Source organism: Saccopteryx leptura, chromosome 8 (assembly GCF_036850995.1).
Source record: "Saccopteryx leptura isolate mSacLep1 chromosome 8, mSacLep1_pri_phased_curated, whole genome shotgun sequence".
NCBI classification, from domain to species: Eukaryota; Metazoa; Chordata; class Mammalia; order Chiroptera; family Emballonuridae; genus Saccopteryx; species Saccopteryx leptura.
In genome coordinates, this window is record NC_089510.1 from 875,155 (window position 1) to 887,185 (window position 12,031).

A 12,031-nucleotide genomic window follows, 5' to 3' on the forward strand; every position below is an offset into this window, starting at 1 on the left:
TTTCTTTTTTTTTTTTTTTTTTTTGTATTTTTCTGAAGCTGGAAACGAGGATAGACAGTCAGACACACTCCTGCATGCGCCCCACCGGGATCCGCCCGGCACGCCCACCAGGGGGCGATGCTCTGCCCACCAGGGGGCGATGCTCTGCCCCTCCAGGGCGTCGCTCTGTCACGACCAGAGCCACTCTAGCGCCTGGGGCAGAGGCCAAGGAGCCATCCCCAGCGCCCGGGCCATCTTTGCTCCAATGGAGCCTCGGCTGCGGGAGGGGAAGAGAGAGACAGAGAGGAAGGAGAGGGGGAGGGGTGGAGAAGCAGATGGGCGCTTCTCCTGTGTGCCCTGGCCGGGAATCGAACCTGGGACTTCTGCACGCCAGGCCGACGCTCTACCACTGAGCCAACCGGCCAGGGCCAAATCTGGTCATTTTTTAAAAATAAAACATCGTTCAGACTTAAATATAAATAAAACTGAAATAATGTAAGTTATTTATTCTTTCTCTGCGGACTGGTACCAAATGGCTCACGGACCGGTACCAGTCTGCAGCCCGGGGGTTGGGGACCACTGTTCTAGGCTACAAAATGAGAGGGTTGTGCTAGTGGGGATTTAAAGACCTTGCTGGACCACACACGGGCTTTTCCGAGGGAGTGGGAGGAGTCTTTCCCCTCACCATTGAACATCCCCCACCCCGCAGTGATCTGATGCTGTGTTGTCCTGTTTTCCATTTCATTCACGACCGGTTATTCTCTCCTCTGTGGTGGACTCGAATTCCAGTCTAGACACTCAGCTGTGCAAGCATGGTATCTTTCTCTTTCTTTCTTTCTCTCTTTCTCTCTTTCTTTCTTTCTTTCTTTCTTTCTTTCTTTCTTTCTTTCTTTCTTTCTTTCTTTCTTTCGTCTTTCTTCTTATTTTTTGTATTTTTCTGAAGCTGGAAACAGGGAGGCAGTCAGACAGACACCCGCATGCGCCCGACCGGGATCTACCCGGCACGCCCACCAGGGGCGACGCTCTGCCCACCAGGGGGCGATGCTCTGCCCATCCGGGGCGTCGCTCTGTTGCAACCAGAGCCATTCTAGCGCCTGGGGCAGAGGCCAAGGAGCCATCCTCAGTGCCCGGGTCAACTTTACTCCAATGGAGCCTCAGCTGCAGGAGGGGAAGAGAGAGACAGAGAGGAAGGAGAGGGGGAGGGGTGGAGAAGCAGATGGGCGCTTCTCCTGTGTGCCCTGGCCGGGAATCGAACCCAGGACTTCTGCACGCCAGGCCGGCACTCTACCACTGAGCCAACTGGCCAGGGCCATGATATCTTTCTTGATGTTTCATACCCCAACCTAATGTATTATTTTTCCAGATCCCGTTTCTCTAGAGTAGTAATTCAGAACTTTCCCCAACTCTTCCCATCCCCAGTCCAACATGATTCCACCCCGCAAGGCTATCATTGAAAATTGAAGCAGCAATAATAGCTCCCTGGACTAGAAACACCAAAAGCAGCGTATCCCCACTAAACCAGTATCACGAGACACATTAAAGACACTTTTTAAAAGTAGAATAGATAAAAAACGTGAATCAAAAAAAATGTAGACATGAAAAGAAGCCCACTAACACAAGCACTTAGTAACAGCAGTAGGTTGACCAACTGTAAAGCTACTATAAAAGGTTCAAGGACGGCCCTGGCCGGTTGGCTCAGCGGTAGAGCATTGGCCTGGCGTGCGGGGGACCCGGGGTCGATTCCCGGCCAGGGCACATAGGAGAGGCGCCCATTTGCTTCTCCACCTCCCCCCACTTCCTCTCTGTCTCTCTCTTCCCCTCCCGCAGCCGAGGCTCCATTGGAGCAAAGATGGCCCAGGCGCTGGGGATGGCTCCTTGGCCTCTGCCCCAGGCGCTAGAGTGGCTCTGGTCACAGCAGAGCGACACCTTGGAGGGGCAGAGCATCGCCCCCTGGTGGGCAGAGCGTCGCCCATGGTGGGCGTGCCGGGTGGATCCCGGTGGGGCGCATGCGGGAGTCTGTCTGACTGTCTATCCCCGTTTCCAGCTTCAGAAAAATACAAAAAGAAAAAAAAAGGTTCAAGGACAAAAGTAGGAAGGTCATGTGTAATCACAACAATAAAAGAATGCACATGAAAGAAGTAAAAACCAGTGACAAAAACACGTGGAAGGGTAAGTAAACACTGTAGTGATTTTAGAATGTGTGTGGACTTAAGTAACCAGCAACTTGAAGTAGACCACTGTAAACATGGGTTAGTATGTATCAAGCACATGGTAACCACAAATCAAAAATGTATGACAGATATACAAGAACTAAAGAGAAAGGAATTCAAATACCACACTAGAAACTCATAAATATACAAGAGGAGAAAGGAAGAAAACAAGGAAAGAGTAGAGAAGAACTACAAAAACAACTGGGAAACAATAAAATGGCAATAGCTACATACTTAGCAATAATGACTTTAACTGTAAACAAATGAAATGCTCCAAAAAAACACAACAACCAGAGAATGGCTCAATGGATAAATATCTCACAACTTGTACATACGCAACCTATGAGAGACCCACCTCAGATCAAAAGACGCACACAGACCAAAAGTAAAGAGATGGAAAAACGAGAAGAAGTGGGAGAGCCATGCCTATATTTGACAAACTGAACTTTAAATCCAGGGCTAGCAAAAGAGACAAACAAGGAGAGGATATTTTGTGAGACACATGGATCAATCCAGTAGGAGGATGTCATGTTTGCAAACATCTATTCACCCGGGGTAGAAGGACCTATAAAAGCAAATATTGACAGACATAAGAAGAGAAATCCACAGTCCTGCAATAATATATAGTAGGGGACTTTTTTTTTTTTTTTTTTTTTTTTTTTTTTTCATTTTTCTGAAGCTGGAAACGGGGAGAGACAGTCAGACAGACTCCCGCATGCGCCCGACCGGGATCCACCCGGCACGCCCACCACGGGGCGACGCTCTGCCCACCAGGGGGCGATGCTCTGCCCATCCTGGGCGTCGCCATATTGCGACCAGAGCCACTCTAGCGCCTGGGGCAGAGGCCACAGAGCCATCCCCAGCGCCCGGGCCATCTTTGCTCCAATGGAGCCTTGGCTGCGGGAGGGGAAGAGAGAGACAGAGAGGAAAGTGCGGCGGAGGCGTGGAGAAGCAAATGGGCGCTTCTCCTGTGTGCCCTGGCCGGGAATCGAACCCGGGTCCTCCGCACGCTAGGCCGACGCTCTACCGCTGAGCCAACCGGCCAGGGCTATAGTAGGGGACTTTAATACTCCATTGGCAACAATGGATTGATCCTCCAATCAGAAGATCAACAAGGAAATCGTGCCCTTAAATGACACATTAGACCAAATTGGTTTAAGTAATACTTTTAGGACATTTCACACAAAGGTGGCAGATGATACATTCTTTTTAAGTGCACATGGAACATTTTCCAGGATAGATGACTCGTAGACCATAAAATAAGTCTCAGTAAATTTAAGTGGATTGAAATCATATCAAGTATCTTCTCCCAATACAATGGTAGTAAACTAGAAATCAACTATAAGTAGAAAAGAAAAAAAATGCACAAATGTGGAGGCTAAATAACATGCTACTAAATAAGGAATGTGTTAAAAACAGGATCAAGGGAGAAATCAAGATACCCTGAGACAAAAAAAATATATAAACAGAAAACATGACCTAAATACTGTGGGACACAGCCAAAGCAGTTCTAAGAAGGAAATTCATAGCAATACAGGAATACCTCAAGGAAAAAAACCCTCAAATAAACAATCTCAAATTACACCTCCATGAACTATAAAACGAACAACAAAAACGTCCCTTAGTGAGTAGAAGGAGGAAGTAATAAAGATCAGAGCAGAAATAAACACAGTAGGGTTTCCAGGGGATGGTGGGAGAGAGCAAGTGGGACAGAAACTGTTAAGAGGTTTCTTTGGGGTGGGTGTTGAAAATTCCCAAATTGTGGTGATGGTCTGGCCTGTGGTGGCTCAGTGGATAGAGCACTGATCTAAATACTGTGGTCGCCGGTTCAAAACCCTGGGCTTGCCCGGTCAAGGCACATATAACAAACAAGCAACGAACAACTAAAGTGAAGCAACTATGAGTTGGTACTTCTCACTCTCCCTCTCTGTAAAATCAATTAATAAAATCTTTAAAAGTCATAATAAATAAATAAATAAAATTGTGGCTATGGTTGCACAACTCTAAATATAAATATATTAAAAACGATTGACTTGCGTACTTTAAATGAACAATTTTATAGCATGTGAGTTATATCTCAATAAAGCTATTAAAAACCACAGAGCTATGACTTTTCACTCCTCAGGTTGGCAAAATTAATGAGTGTAGGGAGACAGTCTCTCTCTCTCTCTCACATATTGTTGATAAAAGTGTAAATTAGTGTCACCCTCCTTTGAAGAGCATTTTGGCAATCTCTACCAGAATTAAAAAGCACATACCTTTTGACCTGTGCTTCCATTTCTGAGTCTATGTGAGAAATTTTCAAACTTTTTTTTTTAATCTCATGTCACACATAAACTAATACTTAAATTATGCAGCACACCAAATATATATATATACATATATATATATATATAGCTGATATATATATATAGCTGATATATAAATAGGTATAATTTTGATTCATTTACATCAAACAGCTCTTGTTTTGCTGGCTGTTGTCATTTTTTTTTTTACTTGACAATCTAAGGGACAAGAGGTCAGTGCCCCCAAATAAATAGTCAGATATTGCACTTTTTAAAAATTCTTGGGGATCCTGGCTGGTTGGCTCAGTGGTAGAGGGTTGGCCCAGCGTGTGGATATCCAGGGTTCGATTCCTGGTCAGGGCACAGAAGAGAAGAGACCATCTGCTTCTCCACCCCTCGCCCTTATCTTTCTCTCTCTTCTCCTCCTGCAGCCATGGCTCGATTAGAGTGTGTTAGCCTTGAGAGCTGAGGATGTCTCCATAGCCTCCGCCCTAGGCACTGAAATAGGTCCATTATGAGCAATGGATCAACGACCCCAGATGGGCAGAGCATCACCCCACAGTGGGCTTGGCGGGTGGATCCCGGTTGGGGTGCATGTGGGAGTCTGTCTCTCTGTCTCTCTGCTTCTCACTAAAAATATTTTGAAAAGAAATAAATAAAATTCTTGCCCTGGCTGGGTGGCTCGGTAGGTTGGAGCATCGTCTTGAAATGCAGACGTGGCTGGTTCGATCCTTGGTTGGGGGACATACAGAAACAGATTGATGTTCCTGTCTTCCTCTCTCCCTGCCTCTTCCTTCAATTAAAAAAAAATTTTTTTTAAATAAATAGCTAAAATTCTGGCAGTGCACAGGTTGGAAATCACTGGTCTATGGAAATGCTCGTGGTACAGCCAGGTACACCAAGTTGCTTGTTGGGGGCATGATCAGAACAAAGAAAGTGGACACAAATGCACATCAACAGAGAATGCAAACGTGCAGTGGAATAAAAGCACCGTGGTGAAAAAGAAGGCGGGAGGAGAGACTGTGTTGATGTGGAGAGAATTGTAGAGCCCTGTTTTACGCGGGGACATCTGCAAAGTGCAACGTGGTGGGCAGAGGGTGACTCCGTTTTTATCAGCAGGATGTGGGCATACCCGAGTGTTACGGAAAACAAGCGCAGCGAGTGGCCCTGCTCAGTCAGAGGGACTGACGAGGAAAGGAAACTTTAGTGTTTATTTTATAATCTTTTGGCACTGTTTGAATTTTCTAAACCGGTGCTCACATTAGTGTTCTTTGTAAAATGCCCCCCCCCCATCAGCTGTGGGGACCGTGGTCAACACCACTTTCCTTTTCCTGTGCTTTCCTATACTGAGAAAGAAAACCTTTCAGCATCTCCTCTATTCTAGAAAAATGTGATGATTCCCTGTGTGTGTGTGTGAGCGTGTGTGTGTTTGTGTGAGCGTGTGTGTGTGTGAGCGTGTCTGTGTGTGTGTGAGCGTGTGTGTGTGTTTGTGTGAGCGTGTGTGTGAGCATATCTGTGTGTGTGTGAGCGTGTGAGTGTGTGTGTGTGTGAGCGTGTGTGTGCGTGTCTGTGTGTGTGAGCGTGTGTGTGTGAGTGTGTGTGTGAGCGTGTGTGTGTGTGAGCGTGTGTGTGAGCGTGTGTGTGTGTGTGTGGCCGTGTCTGTGTGTGTGAGCATGTCTGTGTGTGTGAGCGTGTGAGTGTGTGTGTGTGAGCGTGTGTGTGCGTGTCTGTGTGTGTGTGAGCGTGTGTGTGTGTGAGTGTGTGTGTGAGCGTGTGTGTGTGTGAGCATGTGTGTGAGCGTGTGTGTGTGTGAGTGTGTCTGTGTGTGTGAGCGTGTGTGTGTGTGTGTGGCCGTGTCTGTGTGTGTGTGAGCATGTCTGTGTGTGTGAGCGTGTGAGTGTGTGTGTGAGCGTGTGTGTGCGTGTCTGTGTGTGTGGCCGTGTCTGTGTGTGTGTGAGCGTGTGTGTGTGTGTGAGCGTGTGTGTGTGGCCGTGTCTGTGTGTGTGTGAGCGTGTGTGTGAGCGTGTCTGTGTGTGTGAGCGTGTGTGTGTGTGTGTGGCCGTGTCTGTGTGTGTGAGCATGTCTGTGTGTGTGAGCGTGTGAGTGTGTGTGTGTGAGCGTGTGTGTGCGTGTCTGTGTGTGTGAGCGTGTGTGTGTGAGTGTGTGTGTGAGCGTGTGTGTGTGTGTGAGCGTGTGTGTGTGTGGCCGTGTCTGTGTGTGTGTGAGCGTGTGTGTGAGCATGTCTGTGTGTGTGAGCGTGTGAGTGTGTGTGTGTGAGCGTGTGTGTGCGTGTCTGTGTGTGTGAGCGTGTGTGTGTGTGAGTGTGTGTGTGAGCGTGTGTGTGTGTGTGTGTGTGGCCGTGTCTGTGTGTGTGTGAGCGTGTGTGTGAGCGTGTCTGTGTGTGTGAGCGTGTGTGTGTGAGTGTGTGTGTGTCTGTGTGTGTGAGCGTGTGTGTGTGTGTGTGTGTGAGCGTGCGTGTGTCTGTGTGTGTGTGAGCATGTGTGTGAGCGTGTGAGATGCTGCAGTTCTCTAAGAGGACCACACGGAGCCCACGCCCTCTCCTGTGGGCCTTGGTTTCTCCACTGCAGGGTGGGCTGGGGTGTAGATAATGCAAACAGCCAGAGGCCGATGCTCCCCTGAGTGTTTGCCTGACCGTGGGTTTCTCCAGAAAGAGCTCTCCCCTCTTCTCCACCCTTCCTGGTCCTGCTAGTCGGCTGTAAGGCCAGCTCCTGTTGGGCAGAGGGGTGTGGGGTCTGAGGGTCTGGGGGAGGAGACAGGTGCAGGGTCTGCTGCTCAGAAACAGCCAAGTGCACCTATGGGAGTTGTCCCTGAGGGTGCTCTGGGGGTGCGGAAGCTGCTAGGCTGAAGCCTGCTTCCTCAGAGGAGGCTGCGGGGTCTCTGAGGGCTGGTGCCAGGCGGGGCCTGCAGCCACACGGGCGTGTGTGTGTCTGGGAGTCGGCCGAGGGCACCTGTCTGGGCTTCCACACACATTCACGAGCTTACACGTCTGTTTCTGTGTGTTTCGTGCAGAAGCAGGCTTCCTGTTAAGCTCCAGGGCCCTCACTCACAGAGGTCCTTTCCAAGGTTTTGTCTTTAATCTGCATTTGGTTTATAGTCTTCTGATTCTGAGAGACAGTCCCCCTCCCATTGAATAAACATCAGGCCCAACCTGCTCCTGACATATGTACATCACACTGTCCCATGTCTATCATGTCTGTGTCTCCTTCCTCCCTCTCCCTCCATCCCTCCTCTCTTCCCTTCTTCCTTTCTTCCTTCAGTATTTGTGCTTCTTCAGGACCTTCCTGTTCTGGGAAAGAGGTACAAGAGTGAGAAAGACACTGCATTGCGGAGAGGTTCGGGGATCTACAAGAGCGTGCTTGGGGCGTCCAACCTTCCACCTGGGACACGCAGGAAAGTGAGTAGAGGAATCAGAGACTTGGCACGGTGGCCAGACCTGGGCTGGGGCGTGGCGGGAGGCGCCACGGGGGCGTGACTGTCTGTCTGTGACCCCTGTGTCACCTGCCTGCACCTGTCTGTGTGTCTGTGCATTAGAGCGTGTGTCTGACGTGCCGAGGTGGGCGTGCCGGTGGCTGCGGGTGTCTGCATCTGTCTCCAGGGGCGCAGCTGAGAACAGCCCGAGTGCGGGCGCTGTTTGCTGTTGGTCTCATGCGCTTTCTGGTGGCAGAAGCCGGGCAGAGCCGTGGGCTCGTGAGGAATTCATTCATCAGCTGTGGCGTTCCTCAGGGCCAGTCCACCTGGTGGAGCAGACTGCTCAGCACCCAGAGATGGGAGTGACGATTTCATACCACCCAGGGCATCCCAGTATCCCTGGTGGTCTCAAGAGGCCCTGAGGGCTAGGGCTCAAACAGGTGCAGGGGTTTCTCTTCCTTGGGGGGGGGACGCCACCTGGTGACAGGTTGGATCAGCTGTTTGACTTGGGGTACGGTATGGCTGGTCGGCTGAGTACCAGGTTTCCTGGGAGAGCTCTGCGTCAGTAAAGATGTCTGCAGGCAGTACAGGGCACAGGGTCTGTTTTCAAGCCCAGCCCACTCCAGTCACAGAGTTGGCTCAGAAAGGGGCTGTCAAAATAGCCCAGGTCACCTTGAACACCAGCGTCACCCTCCACTTACCATCCAGTCCCCAGATCTACTGGCCACAGTGTTCCCCCTAGCAGAGTGCCCCGGAGGACACCTTCACCTGGGCTTCTGTGGCGTTGGCTCCTGGTTGACTGCAGCCAGTGGGAGGCGCCAACGGGCATCAGAGGACGGGAGGAGAGGAGAGTTGAGGTGTTCCCCTACTTCCCGTTTGGGCGGTGGCTGTTGCTCAGGAGCCAACTGGCTGCAGCTGTCCTGGGTCCTAGGAAACCACTCCTCCCTTGCTCCTTCCGGGTTCAGAGGATGAAGGCTCCTACTGCTGCCAGGGTGCCCCGTTGACTCCCTTATCCCCCCATAAACCTCAGGTAACCTGCCCCTTCACTTAACTCTTCTCAGTAAGCCCTAGGGAGTGTGTCCTCTCTCCTGCTGGAACCATGTGGTGGGGAGAAAATACAAACTCCCTTTTTCTTTCTTTTTTTTTCCCCTTTTAATAATTTTATTTTTAATGGGGTGACATCAATAAATCAGGATACATATATTCAAAGATAACATGTCCAGGTTATCTTGTCATTCAATTATGTTGCATACCCATCACCCAAAGTCAGATTGTCCTCCGTCACCTTCTATCTAGTTTTCTTTGTGCCCCTCCCCCTCCCCCTTCCCCTCTCCCTCTCCCCCCTCCCCCCGTAACCACCACACTCTTATCAATGTCTCTTAGTCTCACTTTTATGTCCCACCTACGTATAGAATAATGCAGTTCCTGATTTTTTTCTGATTTACTTATTTCACTTCGTATCATGTTATCAAGATCCCACCATTTTGCTGTAAATGATCCGATGTCATCATTTCTTATGGCTGAGTAGTATTCCATAGTGTATATGTGCCACATCTTCTTTATCCAGTCATCTACTGACGGGCTTTTTGGTTGTTTCCATGTCCTGGCCAATGTGAACAATGCTGCAATGAACATGGGGCTGCATGTGTCTTTACGTATCAATGTTTCTGAAACTCCCTTTTTCTGATCCTTGAACGCAAAGCTTCTTCTGGCCTCAGGGCATTTTCACTGGCAGTTTCCTCTGGTTGTTTAGAAATCATCTCTCCATCAGTAAAAAAAAAAAAAAAAAAAAAAAATAGCAAAACACATTGTACACATTCACAGTGCTTGCCACTCGTTATGGGTTTAACAAATACTAATGTTATTAAAAAGGTATGCAATTGGTACCAAAATGGAAATAGATGTGTACTTGAACTCAAAAGTCATAGTTTTAATACTGTGTCGATTTAACTAATATGAACTAATATTAAAAGATGGCACCAGTGCAATTTATTACTCATCTTGGGTGCATTTCTACGGTTAATGTTGTCCTTTTGTATGCCTGTAGTTTTCAAAAGAAGTGTTATGGTTTGGGGGCTTTTAATTCATTTTAAGTTGAACTATATTCCAAGGGGGAAATAATAACGATACAACATCCAATATGTCAGTGTATTGTGTTATCCCCGTGACACTTTAAAATAACACACACATGAATTAAAAGAGAAATAAAATAAAATAAGATACACATAGTTAAAAACAAAAAGAAAAACAAAAGCCTCTTCACAAAAGCCTTCCCAACCACTGTCTAAACCAGGGGGCCCTGTCACTCTTGCTCACTGCCCCGCCTTGTGCCTGCTACGGCCGGCACTTAACCACATTCTGTAATTATGACAGTTTTCTAGTTTAATGCTTGTCTCTCCAGCTAAACTGTGAGCTTAACAAAAGGCTTTTGTATCCCGCCTGCTGGGTTCATTGCTCTGTCCCTGTGCGATCAGTGAGCAGCCGTGCTAGGGTTCTGTAACAAAGAGGCTCCCAAACACACAGCGGGAATCACAACATAGTTTATTTCTCCCACAGGTGATGGTGGGGGCATGGTGGTTGCAAGATGTTTCCAAGCTCCTGGGGCTCTCCAGGACACCTTCCTCCTCATCCACACCAGATACAACTTAAAAAAAAAATTCCTCTTACCCAGAGCAATGTGACTCTCTCTGGCCTCAGCTCCCGGGTCCAGCCTGCCCCAGACCCGGGTTCTCCCAGCAAGAGGCTGGTCTGTGTACCTTCCCAGACCACAGAGCAAGTTCCCTGAGATAAAGCTGCCCTCTCACAAGGACTCGGGGCCCCTGTATGCACTTTCTCAAGGTTATTTACATCTGTCTGCATCCCTGCCTGACCTTCGGGCAAATGACTTCTGTGCCTTTGTTTCTTCATCTGTCAAATGGGGACAGTCATAGTTTGCTTCCTAGGGTTGCTGTAAGGATTAAGTGAGCAAAAAGCTTTCGGAATTGAACCCAACACATGCTACACGTCCCATCAACATTGTCAGCAATACTGTGTCTTTGGATTCTGCCAGCTTCCCCATTTATAGGTGAAGAGCGGAAGGGCCAGAAACCCGCAGCAAGTCGACCCGGGCCACTTGGTCATGGTTTAATCCACACCTGAACCCCAGCTACCTCAGGATAAAATCGGGGTGTGCTGGCACGCCCTCATAGGTAGGCGGTGAGAATCCAGTGCCATCATGCAATCAAGTGACAGGCACATGGAGGGAAATGCCTGTGCCCTTCCCTTTTGTGGTGCCCCACCCTGGGACCCCGACGCCCTCACGGAGCCACCAGGGATTCCAGCTACCCTGCTCCTGGCAGCCTTGGGGTCAGCTGCTGTTTGGTTGGCAGGGACAGCTGGGTCCACAGAAAGGTCCATTGTCCCTATGCTCTGGGGCTCTATTGTTGGGGCCGCCTCTCAGGGTCCAGCCCCCTAGACGCTGCCAGCTGCCGCGGGGGGGGGGGCGTAGTCTGGCTTCCCGGGGTCGGGGAGGGGGGCGTGCGGTGCACCCTGAGGATTCGCTGCCCAGCCCGGTTCTGTTGGTGAAGAACCCGAGGCTCAGAGAGCCAATGCCTTGTGCGGGGGAGTGCTGCGCCAGGTCAGAGCCGCCAAAGACAGGGCTGGGGGCTCCACTCCGGGCGGGGGGGGGGGGAGTTGCGAGGTCACGGATCCCACCCATCAAGCGCAGAGGCTTGCCCTAGGTCACGCAGCTGCCCCAGCGCATGGTCTGCGGGGCACCCCCACGCTCTAGGAGCCTCGCGACAGCGCAGCACCGCGGGGCGGACGGGGGGCGGGGCGGACGGGGGGCGGGGCGGACGGGGGGCGGGGCGACCTGGCCGGGATCAGGTGGCTCCGCCCCCGGGGCGGGGCGAGGCCGCAAGCTACAGCTCTGGGACGCACGGGATGAAAACTGGCGCGGCATCCTCCCCCTAGTGGGCGTGGTTCCCCGATCCAGGCGAGAGCCCATTGGGTATTCGTCTGAGAAAGGCAGGGCTTAGCGTTTGATAGGCGTTGGGGGCGTGGCTTCCTTCCTGCGGGAGCGCTCCGCGTGGGACTCCCAACCTCTGTGACGCAGGCGCGGGCGCGGGCCTGCGGGAGCTCTGCCCCTCG